The sequence below is a fragment of the Ixodes scapularis genome, unplaced genomic scaffold (genome assembly GCF_016920785.2).
Source record: "Ixodes scapularis isolate PalLabHiFi unplaced genomic scaffold, ASM1692078v2 PGA_scaffold0__279_contigs__length_252992795, whole genome shotgun sequence".
NCBI lineage: Eukaryota > Metazoa > Arthropoda > Arachnida > Ixodida > Ixodidae > Ixodes > Ixodes scapularis.
In genome coordinates, this window is record NW_024609835.1 from 104,648,364 (window position 1) to 104,665,506 (window position 17,143).

Genomic DNA, 17,143 nt, shown 5'->3' on the forward strand with positions numbered 1-17,143 from the left:
AGTCAGAAAAATGTTAACGTCCCAAAATAAGGTTCGGGAAGAATGCATTGGTGCCGTGGTGAAAGAATATTCTTCGGGTGATCAAACAAAAACGTCGTCAATTATGTTGCCTTCAATCCTGGATGAGTTTAAACGTTTTAAAGAAGTTATTTACAATGACCCCGCATAACATGTACCGAGTGGAGCTCTCCGAGCGTAAATGCATCGCATGCTTTACTTTCCACGAGACAAGAAAAATTCGAACTGTAACCAGAGACAGCCACCTTAGTTACGACCCATTTATTGGGCAGGAGGTCGAACAATAGGGGGCGCATTATCGAGCTTGTTGTCCCCACAGTCCGGTGTTTGCTAACGCAGCATAACAGAGAAATTGAACATCGCCTAGCACGGTCCTGGCACGAGCGCTTCGCTCTGACCAGTGCTTTAGTCGCACGAGGAGCGGCCTTCGAATGGTCCTCCTTCAATTTCTCAGATCAATAAAATACGGTTTGTTGTCCCCACAGCTGAAGCGTACCGCTAGAGGCGTGACTGCTCCATCTGCTCCCCAATACCGTTGTTATACCCCTGTTACACGGGCACACTTAACCGCGGTTAAATCAGCTTTAACTGCGGTTACGTGGCAGCACAGATGCCGCACTATACGCTCGGACAGCTATTTCAAAAGAAGTGAAGAGAGCGCGTGCACTGCTTTGATGGGTGCTCAAGATGCTCAAGCGCACGTTCGCCCATAGCTCTGACTGCATCGCCGCAGAATGTTGTCGGCAAGTATTGTGCGCTAATTGTGGTTTAGCGTAACTGCGGTTAAGTGTGCCCGTGTAACAAGGGTATTACACGGGCGAACTTAACTGCAGTTATGCTAAGCCACAGTTAGCACACAATACTTGCGGAAAACATTCTGAGGCTATGCAGTCAAAGCTACGGGCGCACGTGTGATTGAGCATCTTGAGCACACATCAAAGCACTCTTCACTTCTGAAATAGCTATCCGAGATTATAGTGCAGTAACTGTGGTGGAGCGTAACAGCAGTTAAAGCTCAGTTGACTGCGGTTAAGGGTGCCCGTGTAACACCGGTATTAGTCGCTGCCAACACCAAATTTTCTCAGGTGACGAAACTGTGATGTTCGTCAGCACACCACGAGGGGCCAGCAGCTCGCGGAGCAGAAGCTGTGTGGGCCATGCTGGGAATGGGAACACGAGAAATGCATGCAGGCTCCTCGACTAGACGAAATAAGGCAATGGAACGCTATGGACGTTGACATGGTATCCATCAGAAACAAAGTCAGCTTTTTGAAGACTCAGTAACCTTCCCGCAGTACTACCATAGCCCTTATGGAGGAGGTCAATGTACAAGTCATTCATGAGAACGTCCTTCTGTGTCCAGTAAGTGCCAAAAGGGACGTTTGCCCATAAGCTCAATATTGCACGTGTCCGCGAACAGTGTCCGTTGTTTATTCATCTACGCACGATGCATCCATAACACAGGTAGGTACCTCACGAGCGTTAAAGAGATCGTTGGACTTGGTGACCTCAACGCCACAATGCGGCGCTGGCCCTGCTTTATAGCGTCAATGGAGAGTGCCCGTTTGTGTCGGGCAACTCCCCGCACCGCGCTATAATAACGCACAAAATAAAACAAAAACGAACAAAAAAGAGGTCAAAGCATGTTATACGGACTGTGAGCGAGACGTTTGACTGGCATGCAAGCTCCGTGGAACTAGATTCCACGCTCACGAACGATGTGTTCTCCTGCTGACCGTTTCGAACTTAGTTCGCAGGAAGAAAGTGCGAGGGTTCAGAGCGTTCTCTCGAGAAATCTCGCCTGTATCGGGAGTATTCGCTGGCAGCAAATAGCTGCTGAGTCCGCGGCCGCGGCTGCTGTGCGCGTATTGGAGGCGAGCTTCCGCACTCCTTTCGCAACGTACATTCTACACCATCAAGACTGCCGACCTTCACAGCCTACAAATGTGAGCTCATTGAGCATGCGCAGTGAAGAGCGCACTCCAATATAACGTCCTGGAAACTACTCCGACTGCTCAGCAGCGCTTTCCACAAAGAATGGTCACGACTACAAAGCCGCGGTTAAGAAACACGGGTGTGTTGAGTCTAGACGATCTTATTATCATATCGCAGCCAATGAGAATGCGGAAGCAGCCGTAAGGTCGAACGACAAATCATCAAGCGTGAAGATAATGAGCCTGCGCTTTTGACCTGTCAGCAACTACAACCGTTATGATATTGGCATGAATGGAAGCGGGAACTAAGAATCCGATAATCAGAAATCAGAAATGACTCGATTAGTTTTCATTTCGTCACAGAGGTGCTTTCCAAGCGCATTGTACCAAACTGGACAAAATGTTCGCGTGGAAGCTCGTGGGAGCCAAGTGGCTCCACTTATCAGACCAGCAGGCCTGATAAGTGCAATGCCGTTCTATGAACTGCCTGTCCAATGAACTGCCCGTCCAATGCGCTGCCTGTTCAATGGACTGCGGGTTCTAACGAAATGCCAATCCAATGAACTGCCTGTCCAATGCGCTGTCTGTCCGATGAGCGGCTGTCCAATGCACTACCTGTCCCATGAGCTGCCTCAAGGGACAGGTATAGTCTGCCAAATTAACTGTCTGTCCAATGCACTGCCTGTCCAATAGAGAGCAACTTGTCCAAGCCAACATTTTTTTTCTCCCCATTTCTAGTGTTGCCACGGCAGTTTCCATTCACGTACCGTTGTTAGGGGCTGTCGCTACCGATACTACACTTCTTGGGCCTGTTTCACTGATTTCTGTCGCTGAAGAAGCCAGTGTCGGACGCATAACCGTAACAGCAGTTAGGGGAGGATAGCAACGGCAAAGAACCATCGTCGACAGCAAAACGGAGAGCCCGAGAGGAGCAATATGGTCCACTCGTGGACAATGCTAAGCGAAATGACCGAACGTTGGTGCCGAAGCCGGAAAGTACATATCGAAGTGCAAGGCAATGGAGTAAGATGGTACCTGCACGCGCGCTCGTTTTCCTGTAGCTCAATTAATCACTCGCAAAACTTTGAACAACACATCCACCGTATTGGTCCACCCCGTCTATGCCAAACGCCTGAGTCTGATTCCCGACAGGAGAGCAAGCGCAAAAGCGAGCTTTTGGAAGTTGATGATATGTCCTAAGAACACCAAGACGTGGGGGGATAGGAAACATTTTGGAAAACAAAGGAAAACGACACGGTAAAAGCAGACAGAACGCCCACAAAATCAGTTGTGTAATACAACACTGGCCCAAAAACAAAAGAAGACCCGAGTTGAAGGCGATTCGCCCCCCCCCCCCACCCCCTTTCCCCTCGTGAAAGTGTAACGACATAATGTACGTTACACATCCACCAATCAGGTCAAATCTGGTAAATTTAGCGGACTCACTGATAATGTAAACAAACCTATTGTACGCACTCTATACATCCAAAAGTTAAAGATATAAGCACAGAACTACCGCAAAGCCTCTGAACACCAAGCGCACAACATGGATCGAAATATTCTCCTCCCAGTCATTTCAACGCCATACTTTCATTCCACCCTTCTTCAAACCCCAGCGCAGAGCAACCTGTTAGGACAAACCTCCAGGCTGACATCTGCCCCTCATTCACCACCCTTCAATCGAATCGACTTCGCAGTCGATCCACCACATAACCTACCAGACCGTCGTTCCGCGATTCGCGCGCAGCTTCAATGCGCCACGGGGCAATGTAAACACTGCTTGAAGCTTGTGGGACCTTTAAAAAGAAGGCACGAAAGGAGGCCCAGAAGACACAAGCAGGGGGAAGGGGAGGAGCACGCGAGGGTCGCGAATTTAGACCGGGCTTGGACATCGGCACAGGCGCGGTCCGGTTGTCACTTTTTCGTCGCCACGTCTGGCGCCCAACGTTGGGGTGCAAGACGAAACCGAGTCTCGACGCCCGGACAGATAGAAGAAATGGGTAAGCGCTATGCGGGATGTACGGTGGATATACGAGCTGAAACGGACCACACCAAATCTCATCGTCACGAATCGCGCGCCTCTCTTGTGCGAAAGGATCGAACCAAGCTCCGGCTACCCGGGCCCCAACGACACTGCTCTACCCCGTCGTAGGGACGAAGACTCGGGAAGCCCGCCAGACCGACGGCCCGGATCCCTTCCCCGAGGTCGACGAACGCGTTTGGCAGCACTCAACGGAGAGCCGGCAGCAAGGCGGCGAGGGATCGGGCAGATAGCCCCGCAGCTGCCCGGAGGCACGACTCACCGGCTCTAGTGCGGGCACACAGTCCTCCCGCCAGCGGAGCGCCGGCACATTCGCTCCACGCGGGGTCACGGCGGGGTTATCCTGCAGTCCATCGCGGAGAGCACGAGACGGAGCAGCACGAGGAGTCGGCGCGAGCCTCGTCTCACGGGCGGCCTTCCATGCGTGCCGGCGTCGGGCGTCTATCTAGTGGGCCACGCCGACCGGCTCCCTCCGCGCGTGGCGCCACGCGGGAAAGCGCGGGAACGTCTCCTCGCCGCACGGGCGCTGCTGCGGTCATTCCTCGTGCCGCTGGCAAGACCCGACCCTCCTTCCTCCGCATGCACACCGACCAGCAACCGTTGTATTTATTTTCTGTCAAGTGCACCGTCGTGGTGTCCGATCGCAGCCAGAGAACCCCCCTCGTGTGTTCTGGAAGCTATATGCTTTATTTTATTTAGCAATAATACCGGTTCCATTTGGAACTTTAGTGTGTGTCTGTGTGGGGAGAGATACGAACTTCTCAAAATCATGCGTTAGTTGGGTGTGCAGTGCAAGAACAATCAGTAGGGTGGACCAAGTAATACGGATTTGTTCCAGCGAAGAAATCTGACGCGTCGTACTGGGAGAAATTATGTCAATTCTTCTCCCCAGTACCTCACGTGCCATTATAAAAAAAATAATTAAAAAAAAATCATTTTTTCTTTTAAATAAAGCGACAAGGCGGAGAGTTTCACTTACATCAGGCTTCAGGACCATGAACACCCGAATAACTCCAGTCGACCAGCTCACTGAGACGAGGAGGAGCAGCGAAAGAAGGAATAACGTCTGAAACCCGCGCGATGGTGAGCATTAACAATAGACCACCCACGGGACGACTGACGAGCATCTGCGTTAGGTATTCGCCAGGATCAGTGACGATCTTCCCATGCTGTTTCGGTGGCATTCAAGTGTCACGCAAGTTCGTCACCTGCGAACGCTCGGGGAAGTTTGCCACTTCTGGAGGTAGCTCGGGAGCGCACCGCGTGCCTCTGTCAACGGACGAAGATGCATGTATTAAAAATAATCGGTCTTCCGGAGCGGACGGATGCACCCGCCAACACCGCGACAGCCGCGCCCAAAACTTGGCTTCTCCGAGGAGAGGTGTGTGCGGCGCGTGGGGTGTGCACTCGGAGGTGCACAACACAAACACAACACACACGCGGTGAAGCCAAGTCCCGTGCTAAGCTCGCGACTCGCGTCCGTCTCTTTTGCGGCCGGCATGCCGGGACAAAGTAAAAGACACGAATCACCAAACACAAAACCAGATCAGGAAAGAAAAGAGAAAAAAGCACGGCGGAGTCACACTTACTCCTCGCCACCCGTGCACACAACAAACGAAGCGCAGCAACAGGAGGAGAGAAAGCACAAAAAAAGGCAGCGGTCCGCCAAAAGGACATCGATAAAGATAGGCAACGCGAGGCGCGCAACACGGCGCGGCGATGTCTCGAGGAGCCTACGCGGCCGCTGCACGAAACCCCCCGAAGAAAACAGGACCAAGAAAGCAAGAAGCGCCGCTAGATCGAAATGCGAAAAAGGAACAAGTGGCGGCGGCCGCTCCAAATGGAATGCAGGAGGGGGGAAAGAAGAGGGCGGGGGGAGCGACTGGAGCGACTCGCCCAACGCACACTACGCGATCGAGCATTCCGACGTGCCCTCGCCGCGGCTGCGAGAGGAGACCGGGGAGATACGCCGTGGCGCTCCAGGGAACGAGCAAGGGGATAGGAAGAAGGGCCGATGATCAGCTATATAGGCAAGTGGAGTATGAGCGGCAACGCAAGGTGGATCGCAACGCCCGCCACTTGGACCCTCTTTCTGCAGTCTATGAAACGCGTGGTAGAGTTGATTTCTCTGCCTCTCTCTCTCTTATAGGATTACCTGACGCTTTCTCTCATTAATAGCCCGTCTTCAACGGGGGGATGGCAGCAAAGCGGAGACTGGTTGAGACCTGGAGCAAAGTTGCCCTCTGCTTCCCTTAGCTTTTCATTCTAGTGGAAGAATTATTTCGAGTTCTTGTACGCGACCAACTGCCTGCGCGCCCAGGCGTTCGAGTATTACCGGTAGCTGGGCGGTGAGGGTACGATGTGATCAGACCTCGAACGATCCCATGTTCCGCCGGGGACGTGCAAAATTTCGACGGAATGACTTCCTTCTGGGATGCGCGGACTTCATGCAGGCTGTGATTTTAAAGCGGGGGCCACATTGCTCATTCATCGTACAGAAGACAGTCTCCCAACACGAGTCCCCGCAATATCCGTGGTTCGAATGCCGCGTGCCAATTTTTCTCCTTGGACTCGTTGCCGTGCGGAATTCGAAGCACGGACCTCGTGGGTGACTGGAGTTGGAATCTGTATGCAGACTGTCTTTTGTATGATGTTTTAGCAGTATGACCCCGACTTAAATCGAACAGATTTTTTTTGGGGGGGTGAGAGTTAGACGAGAAAATAATCGTCATTTTAAGTTGGCTAATTAACTAAAATAGGAAGAAAAAAAACTAAAACCTCTAAATTATTGGTTTTAGAGGTCATGTTGTCCTACCAGTATTGGCGTAATTACTATTAGGTACATTTCAAGAATTTGGAAAATGAGAATTTTTTTTTTTTAGATACTAGTTGATCCGTTTTCATGATTTTAGCCCAATTTAAAATTTACCCCCCCCCCCCCACACAAAAAAAAAACAAAAAAAAAACGCGGGAAGCCTTGCTTTGTGTGCTCAATAAGCGAAATAGGCTGTTCAAACCATAGAATTATTACAATAAACGCCAGAGCCTCAGGTGTCGCGCGTGTGATGTTGCATTTTGAAGCAGACAGCAACCAGTCTAAATTTCGCTTCCGGTAATGCATTCGACAAAACGCAAATATTGCTTAGTGTTGTGACAGAATAAAAAGTTTGGAACGTTTTACGATCGGATGTACAAAAATAGCTGCCAGCTAGAGCGTTTTTCTTTAGAATTTATGGCGTCGAACACTGCGCTAAGATGGCCAAATACAGATGTATAATACGTGTTGACGTTGCAGACTGCTATTATAGGGTACGAATTTACGCATATAGTAAATGCTATGAAGCACACAGATTGAATCAGCTTGACAACACCCAAAAAACAAATTAGTCGTTAGTTGTTTATACAACACGAGTTTAGTCTGCCAGAACATGACGGCATTGTTACCCACTGTTGATAAGCAATTTGGCCAGTGCAGTACAACCGCTAGCCTGGGGTCTTTAACGTGCACCAGGTAGTAGTGATACACGACCACACGCCGGTACGATACTCATCTAGATCGAAACGGGCAGGGGTGGGGATTGAATTTAGAATCCCTGGGTTCTGCAGCGCGAGCTTTCGCTCCATGTGCTCCGAGCTAGTGTGCGTTAGCCCGCTCGGCCACCAATTCCCCCCTCCTTTTTTTTTTTTTGTCAAACATTATTTTTTTAACAAGACACAGTTTTAGCAACACTTATAAAAAAGGGCAAGCTAAATTACGACTGGCGCAGACTGATTAGGATGATCTTAATGTGACCAGTCCTTCTAGGATTGGCAACCAATCAGGCCCATCTCCCAAAACCTTATGCACTTCTCTCATCTGACTAATGCTCTGAGTAAAATAGTGACACACTGGTCAAACATCTTGATCAGCATGCCGCACTGCCATGCGCCTCTTCCAGATACTGTGTAAGCCAATGGGGAGTTGTAGTAGATCGTTTTTCTCCTCCGCTACGGTATCCGTAAAGGAAGCACCGCAGCAGCGCAGGCGCACCGCCAGCCTTGTCTGCATATTTCAAGGTCTTGTGGCGGATTACTGAGCGCTATGCGGGTGCTTAGCGGGCTGCGGAAAAGGTCCCCTACAACTCCCTAATAACCATAAGTAAATCATACGGTACAGAGTCGGTTGGGGCAACAGGCAGAAAACGTATCTCGTGTGCGCTTAGAAGAAGTTCCTATTTTAGTGTTCGCTGCAATGCGTCCCAGCAGAACACCGCGTCCCAACAATCTAAAAACACATGACACGTGACACGCGAAAAAAGCATGACACGCGACATTTGTGACACAAATTTTTCGGTGACTTATACGTAACGTAACTTAACGTAAAGAAATGGGGCAGTGTGAATGAGGAATGACCAGCAGCGTGGCGTGACGACGTCCCGTGCAAGCCATGTATACAGCCGAACATCGTCTTCATAAGATGAACGGGCTTGGTCGGCACCGCGAGAGAAACAAAACAAAATGAAATCAGAAATAGAGGGGCAAGCCGATGCGGAAGATCTCATCAAAAGAAAAGTAATTCTTCTTCATTCTTTTTTTTTACTATTGCCACTTTTAGGGAAGAGTTGTTGGCATCGTTTCGGACAGAAAGCGCCGCCGAGGCAGGAAGCAAGTCCTCGGCCAATCGGTAGCAGCGAGCCCTCCGAGACGGCCTCAGCAGCGGTCGACGCGAGCCTCTCGGCCCGATGACGGCGACGAGAGCGGGGGGCCGAGGAGGAGGCCGGCCAGCGCGGCTGTCACACACAATGGAACCGCCGGGAAGGGGCTGGTGGTCGCCCAAAAATGCCCGGAATGCGCGAGGAGGAGAAGAAGAAGGCGACACCCGGGGCTAATTCTAGGTTAGCCGCCAGCTGGCTGCCAGCCGTCCGTCTGCCGGCGTCTGGAGCCTCCAAATGGCCGGGTTGCCCTGACAGCTCTGACGGGCGCCGGCTGATATTGTCGCGTCACGGGCCCGTGTTTGTGTTGGCGACGTCCACGCTGAAAGAGGCTCCGGCCCTAATCACCGGCTCGGCCCGGACCAAATGATAGAGACCCGCCGCCTGCCTCGGCCTGGTCGTCGCTCCGAAGGACCCGCATTCGCCGCCCGGGCCGCGGACTCCGCGGCTCGTGGCGCGCCCCGGGACCACGGTGGCCGCAACGCGTCTCCTCCGACTCGTCTGTGTAGCCTCCTCCCGTGGATCCAAAGTGGCCCCGCCAAGTGCCAACAAATGAGGCTGCATGTCGCGATCCTGGCGGTTGGTCGTAGAAGTATAGGCGATCGTCGTCATTGCGTCCCAACTCTCGGTTGCTGGAGTATGCCGTGGGCTGTCAAGTTGCAGACCGACCTGGCTTTGAAAGCCTGTTGCTCATGAAAGCTCTCTGGAGCCAAACTGCTGGAACAGCTTCCAGGGTCTCGTCGACTTACCTCACATCGAAATTTGCACACCGATCTGTACGCGATCGTGCAGCCTCACCAAGTGCACACGGTAATGCAGCTGCCAGCAGGCGCAAGAGGAAACGCTGCTCCCGCACCGTTTTTCTTATCAAGAGGAACGAGGGAACGTCATTCCTAGATTTTGTGTTGCTGGGATTGGAACTCGTTTTGCACTCCATACTGAGAGGGCGCTCCTAGAAACACTCGACGTTCCGTTTCCCTCGTTTTCCTGCATTCTATCCAGGCATCATGCGAGTCACCAAAGTGACATAAACCGAACGCGTAAAGGACGATTCAGGCACTCGCGTCAGTCCGACCGACTGCAGCAGCTTGCGACGTACGGGTCGCTATGGCAACAGCTGTGTCGGCTCCATCAAAAACGGGGTAAAAGCCGGTTTTGTTGCTATGGCAACAGCTGTTGCCATAGCAACCCGTCGTCCTAAGCCGTTGCAGTTGCACTCGGTGGGTCTCAACTCTCGAGTCTCGACGCGAGTGTATGAATTGCCCGTAACGCTAAGGGCAGCCGTCCTCCGTTTACGGTGAGAGGTTCGCGAGGGGCGCTGTTGTTTTCCTCACTATGTGTAGTGCCCGTGCTACCCACGCGGTCATATTTTAATTTTCTTACTGCATAGAAGCTTGGCATTGCGCGTGCTTGTACCAGCGGAGGAAGTTGAAGTATCCTCACTGTGAGTTGCGATAAAATTCCACCAGGCGGCGGTACCCAAACTTCTCGCCGCGAATATGACCTCTATGACCGTGTGCAGCACTGCGTACACATCTCTATGTCGCAAAATTCACTGCCCAGGGCGAGACGGAAACCAAACACCGAGACCTTACGCTGCAACAAGCTCCTCCCCAAAGTCCTCGACTCTTTCCCCTTTAGCAGAGTGAACGCTGGAGAGGAGGAGAGTGGAGTGGAGGAAACTGCCAATCATGGCGAGCAGAGCTTTGTGGGAGGGACTTGCCCCGCTCTAATTTTAGGAAGGCCGCAGTGCTGAATTGTCGTCGTCACCAACAAGCAGTTTTGTACATGTGACTCGAAAAAGAGTAGTCGATTACAATTAAAAGTACTCTCGGTTAAGGAGTATTCAAATAGGCTACTCAATTACTAGAGAAGAAAAGTAATTGGGCGTTACTCGAAAAAGTAACCGTTACTTTTCCGATTACTTCAGATTTTCAGGACAGATTTTTCTGCCGGTTTCAAATCGTATTTTCGTATACTCTCCACGTTTGGATTACAAGCGCCGAACTACGAACTACTTATTTTCTTAATCCAGTAATTTTGGTAAACCATTCTCCTGCCGGAGACGTGGTTCGACGATTCCTTGGTAGGAAACAAAGAAAGGGCGCCTTTAGGAACGGAAGGGAAACGACAATAACGCTCACAAGAAATTTTAGTGCTTCCTAAAGTAATGAGATTACTCTCGCGATTACTTCCTAATAAATGTATTCAAATGATTACAAAATTACTACATTTTGATTATCGCCATTGTGTTGTTGCGTCTTTGTTAGATTTTGTATTTGGGCGTTGATTGTTTACTCCGACAGCCATTACATCATGTACCGCTAACATATTCACCATTGCTAACATTGAAATGTGTTTTGTTCCATTTTTTTTTTTATCATCTTGGATTTGTACTTTACACGTGCAAGGGCCTAATCGAAGGCCCGCAGTAAGTAATACATAAAGAAAGTAACCGATTACGAGAAATTTGACTACTGGTAAGGAGCGCCGTGCAAGTGAGTGGCAAGGCGAGTTCCAGCCTTTGCTGGCCCCTTGGGTGTGCATGCTGCGTACGGCGAGAGAAGTGGGCGTAGATGGGACTCACCGACGAGTGACGTGGCCGACAGAATGTCCTCGACGGCTTCAAGGTCGTTCTGGGACACCCCCCACGGGACCTGCGAGGGGAGGACGGCCCGATCAGCGCGAGGAGAGCAGCGCGTGCCCGCATTCCTCCGGCACCCCTTCCCTCCGGCCGCATGCTCCGAAGCGCAGCTCGCCCAACGCAGTTCCGAGAAGGGATCCCATAAGAGCGCTCGCCAAGTGCGCTGCGGGCTCGTCCCGGGGGCTGTAGCCCCGTTCGTGGGAAGACGACGTCCACCCGTAGCCTCTGGTACGTCGTCCCGCCGCCATACGTGCTGACGGCCTCGATCGCTCGTCCGCGAAAACATGTTCGACACTGCCGGCTCCCCGGTAGAGCTCCCGATCGTGTCTTTACAGCGTCCGAGATCGAACTTTCCCGGATGAAATTCTTCGCTACCAAATAAGTTACCGCCAAAAATTTGTTTGTTTTTAGCAGATATATTTTATCGCAAGACGGTCTTCGGGTTTTTTTCAGACACGGATCGCGGCTTAAGTTTTAGTCATAATCATTTCTTCATCGGGTCACTTATGTCCTCTAAAAAAAAAATGCATAAAGCTACGAAAAAAAAAAAATTGTTGTTTCTGCAGGGATGAAAAAAAGTATTTTTCGATCACAATGTGCGAAGAAAACGAAAGCGATAGCTGTGGCACGGTCGTAGAATGCGGGTGGAACGGTGCCGTCACATACCAGAGGACGGAGGTGCGACGCGGTTAATTCTCATAACTGTCGTGGTTGGCGTCGCGGATGGCACCGACGACCGCCACCAATGCGCGGCGAACCGTGAAGTGGGTAAGCGCCAGCGGAAGTTTATAAAACCATCCAACATTACGCGTAGCAACTGGACACTGATAAAGTGGAATTGTGCATAAGGCGCGAGTAACGTCTGAAAACGAGTCTTTCAAGCAGACGACAGGAAAACTCTTTTCTCTCTCACCGCACTGCGCGGCCGACGGGGGAAACCGCGACTTCCCTGGCCTCGCGCCAAGAGCCGAGAGAAGAGGGGTTTTGCCATAGCGGCGCGACGACAGTCAGCGAGGTCGAAATCTCTTTAAAACGGCGCCAGGCTAAAAGCGCGACGACGAAGCCTTTGGATGATACAGATCATGGGCCGTGCCATGGAAACAGCCGCAGTCAAACTGCTCACACATCATACAAACGACAAGGAGTTTCTCCGCAGACACGATGACAGAATTACCTGCGGACACGACTCACGCATGTTTTATAAGCTGCTTCGTACTGGATCCTTCGAACAAGTCTGCAGACAGTTTTTGTGCGACCAATCTATACAAAAAGATAACAAGCCTCAGAGAGAGTCTGAAGACTGCCTTTTGAATGATGTACCAGCAGCGAGACTGCGGCTGAAGAGAATCCGTAGGTAGAGATCTGCACGGGGCCGGCCAACCCGAACGCACGGGCCGCGTAGCACGGATTGTTTCCGGGACCGGTCCGGGACCGATGCAGGATCGGACAATGGCCCAAGTGTGAACTGGCTACCACGCCGTTGAAAAATATCTTAAAAATAAGAAAGCTGTTTTCAACTAAAGAAGCGCACAAGAAGATACAGGGAATCCTGATGATTCCATAAGCAGAGTGGGACAGCTACCAGCAGGCAAGAAAGCGACTGATAATCCGGCCATCGGACACCAGTTCGATTCTATTTCTGTTTCCTTTTTGAACTCTTGAAGGAGAAAAAATTAAAGACGTTTAGAAATCTCTGTAATGCGAAACTAGAGCGCAGCTCTTGAGGAAGAGGACGAGAGGGTACGGAGGGGAGGTTATGCCCCTCCACTTCCTTCCTTCCTCCCGCTCAATTTAACCGGTTATGTTCCCCCGCTGAATTCAGCGGGGGAAAAAGACGGCACATGACTTCGTGCCACGTCACCCATGAACGAATCCAGTTTCTCCGTCAGACTTAGCGGCAAAATTGACGTCACGTGACCTCAACACCAATTCAATTTCCCGCTAAATTTAGCGGGGCGGCCACGCCGACGGCGATGGCGACGCCGCGAAACGCAAAAACGGGCTAAAAAAGAAAAAAGAATAAAAAAACGCAGTCTGGCTAGCGAAAATAAGTTATTTATTTTATATTTGTATAAGCTTCCGAAAGTTCATCATGTGACTGCGATATGAGAGCGTCTTTGATATCAATTAGTAAAGTATCAAATACTCAAACGCCTTTTCAGGGCAGCTTTGAATTTAAGAAATGAGGCACGCTTTGGCCTCTCACCGGGCGGATCAAGTAGTCATTGCATTGGACCGCGTCCGGGTCGGACTAATACTATAAGAGTCAGCGGCCTCGGGCAGGGCTGGGCCTCAAAAAGTAGGCCCGTGCGGCGCTCTTTTCGTAGGCCCGTTTTCCCCGGGCACTATTAGTGGCGAGATGTTTTGGTAGCGCCCTCCTACGGTTCCCCCTTGTGACGTCATTACCTTGCAAACAAGAAGTTCGATGGTGTTTGTAAATAGCATGGTGGAAGCTTGAAATCATTGCGCTCTCAAAGGAACACCGCCAACACCGTCAAAATTAAAGTTCTTTCATTCCTCTTATTTCCGTCGATGATAAATCCTTTTCTGACGTCGTAGTCAGCGTTCGGCCAATCGTGAAAGGCCGACCACAGCGACGCTTTCGGTCGCGCACGTCGCCAATAGAGCGCATGGCCTGATCTCGAGCACCCGCCAAAATCGCCCCTGGGCTTTATAGAAAAAACAGTAAATAAAAAAAATAGTATGTGATTACACTACGATAGTCATACTCGTTGCCGATACTTTTTCTTTGCGTCGGAGGTCCTCGAACGTTTTGAAACCAAGGAACGTCTTTTGACTGATAGTTGAGGGACCCCTTTAGGTCTGGGCATTGACGCAATAAAGCGACGCAGGAGCCTACATCCCTTGTAAGTTGTAAAGAATACTGCACATAGCGTGGTATTTTGGGACATATATGGTTATGGGTCAATGTACGACTCGGACCTCCTAAGATAGTGTTCAAGCTGGAAGAACACTTCACTTAGGGGCAACTACAACCAAATAAAATTGGGAGCGCGTGGGGATATCTGCAGGTTCCTAAGAACCAAGTTTGAGAACTCGTGCTTACACGATCCACGTCAGGAAATATATAGCTTCGAGGCTTGGAGCTCGCTGCCTATCGCACGCACACGAAAGGCTCCACCAGCGACGCCAGAACCTTCGTTCAGCTGTAGGTTCTGGCGTCGCTGGAGCCTTTTGAGTGCGCTCGCTATGTCGAGGAACTCACGATAGGCAGCGAGCTCCAAGCCTTGAAGCTACTTTCTCACACGCATCATCTACAGCCCCCCTTTGGCATTCGTCAATACACGCGAAAATAAGAGACCGGCCAGGAAGGAGGCTTACCTGGTGCAGGAGCGGGCGCTGCCTGGGCGCCGTGGGCGGCCCCTGCAGCTGGGCCCGCATGGCGCAGCACGGGCCCGGCTACGCCCCGGCTCACAGCATGGCCGAGGAAGCACACGGCCGGCACTCTCCCGGTCCAGGCGAGACCGCCCCACGGACGCAGCCTCTGAAGAACGCCTGCACGCAGCAGAAGGGACCAACGCGTCGGTCACACCTTCGCGCACTGACCAACAGCGACGAAAGTCGGGGTCAAAACGGGGGTTATTCCGGCCGCAATCATTTTGGCGCCATCTGGTGGATTTGACACCGCTGTATGCGCTGGTAGGGACGACCACGGCTCAGAAACACCTCGGGGCGCGGTAGACGTCAAGGGAAACCAGAGACGGCAGAAAATGTACCAGTCGTAACAGACTCTTCTGGAAAGTCAGGGGGCCGACTCCGTATAAAAGGCTTGTACAACGGCGGAACACTGTTACGCCACTGTCGCTTCTACAGACAACAACACAAACAAGGTGTTTTTTTCTTCTTTTTTCCCCGGTGTTCGTTAAAAAAAACATCAAACAATTCTGTACATAAAAAAAACATCCAATCGTTTTTATTTCGCTTTTAGAATTACGAATATCAAAATTACACTACTTCAGGTTGATGCGCCAAGTAGCCACACCAGAGCTCGCAAAATAGCGCTGGAGCCCCTCCTTGTCGCGTTCGGTGTGAGGAGGGAATCGTGACGTATTATACGCCATGATCCCTGCATTTGTGCGCTTTCCGCAAGCTCTAATCCAAACCAACGCGTTTTTGTGCGCGCGTAGGCCGTGCGCTTCCCGGAAAGTGCGTATTTCGTGACGTCGCGCTGATTCCTTCCGGGCGAGCATAAGAAAGTTGGATGATTTCAACTTTTTCTGAACGCGCACGAAAACGCGCTGTGACGTAGTAGGGCGCTCCTCTCCCGGCCAATCGGGTGACGGCACCAGTTCTGGCTCCGCGTTTCTTCGCCGTCTGGCACGGGTGCTCTCCGCTCGCCCGAAAGCGCACCGTCCTAACCAACGCGCATGGTTGTGACTCCCAAAGCGCCCCGGAAACAGCAAAAAAAAAAAAAAATGTCACGAAATACGGAATTTCCGGAAAGCGCACTGCCCACGCGCGCAGAACACGCGTTGGCTTGAACCGCGCTTTACCCGAGCAATCCAAAGCGCTGCACACCTTCTCTCACAAGCGGGACGCGCGAGGCAGCTGAAACTTTTGGGTATGACGTCACACCCAGCAGTTGGTTTTTCGGTTTTCCTCACGTCTATCGATACGTTCGGGTCAAACGCTTCTGATATTCAACTTTACGGGAAAAAATACGCTAAAATATACTTCTTTTTTAAATATAATTTTTTGGTTTCTAAAATAAACCATAAAAAATATGTGCGATGCATAAAAACGCTGACGTTATGTTCGTGCTATCAGGGTCGCGCGGTCTACATATCATGACGACGAAGATTAACTTGTGGCAGAAATTGAAGTCTTGCGGCATTGATGGCGTTCCACGAATCCACCACTGCGCAGGATTTCCACAGCATGCTAAAGGAGGACACCCTTCCGAGAGAGAGAAGGCGGCCACGTACGCAACAAGAAACAAGTATCTTGCAACTAGGATCCGTGCCCTGTCTCTGCAAGCAGATAGTATTTACAGACAGACGGCTATTCACGCAAAAGATCACCCGACGCTCAGTTGGGATATTAGAAGTAACCATCCGCAATGCAAAAAAAAAAAAAAAATGAAAAACAGGCATACAGCAATGCTTTGCATGCAGTAAAAAGTACGCGAAGGCATACGCATTCCTTCAGGTTAATCTGTCACAAGTGAAACCGAACTCTTGTCCGAACCCGAAGATTTCTGTTTTGTTTGTTTGTTGTTGTCTAAAGAATAAAAAAATGGGTAGCCGGGAGAGGTGTGGGCCCTTTTTGCGGGGCAAGTCGCTAGCTGGCTAGGGGAAGGGGAAGCCGTGATTGGTTGAAAAAGAGAGGGTGGAAATTTGGCGGGTGTTCGAATTATTCTCACGGTATTGAGAGTTTAGGGCGAGCCTTCAAAGGGATAGAATTGATTCGGTTCCTTCCTCGGGACGTGTTATCATAGACAGTACATCAGAAACTTCAGAATGGCTTCGAAGGCTCTGTCCGCAGTTCCGTGAGGTGAAAGAGAGAGAAGACGGTCTTCGACGGACCAATATATGGAAAACCTCCAGCTGCATACCGATGGAAGAGGTCCTTCTGCCCGTCTGCATATTCTGAGCAGGAAAGAAGCACGTGCCCAATATCATCTCGAGCCCCGGCTTCAGTATATGCAGTTGGGGTCATTGACTCTTCGGGGTTCGTGAAGAGTGGGCCGGGCATTTGCACAATTTGACCTCAAGCGATGTTAAGGCCGCTTCATCTCTTGGTTCTGGTGTGGTGTGTGGGGAGGAGGAGGGCGGGAGGAGCCGTATCTGCAGCT

At 51.0% G+C, this 17,143-nt stretch overlaps 1 protein-coding gene across 1 annotated transcript in view; it reads right to left on the reverse strand.

The window, feature by feature from the left end:
- LOC8031915 overlaps positions 1-17,143 on the reverse strand; it is a 160,021-nt gene that overhangs the window by 98,898 nt on the left and 43,980 nt on the right. The window contains exons 2-3 of the mRNA XM_029990793.3: positions 14,671-14,844; positions 11,272-11,341 (exon numbers count right to left, since the gene is read on the reverse strand). The gene's annotated coding sequence lies outside the window, so the exon portion shown is untranslated. The remainder of the gene's footprint in view (positions 1-11,271; positions 11,342-14,670; positions 14,845-17,143) is intronic.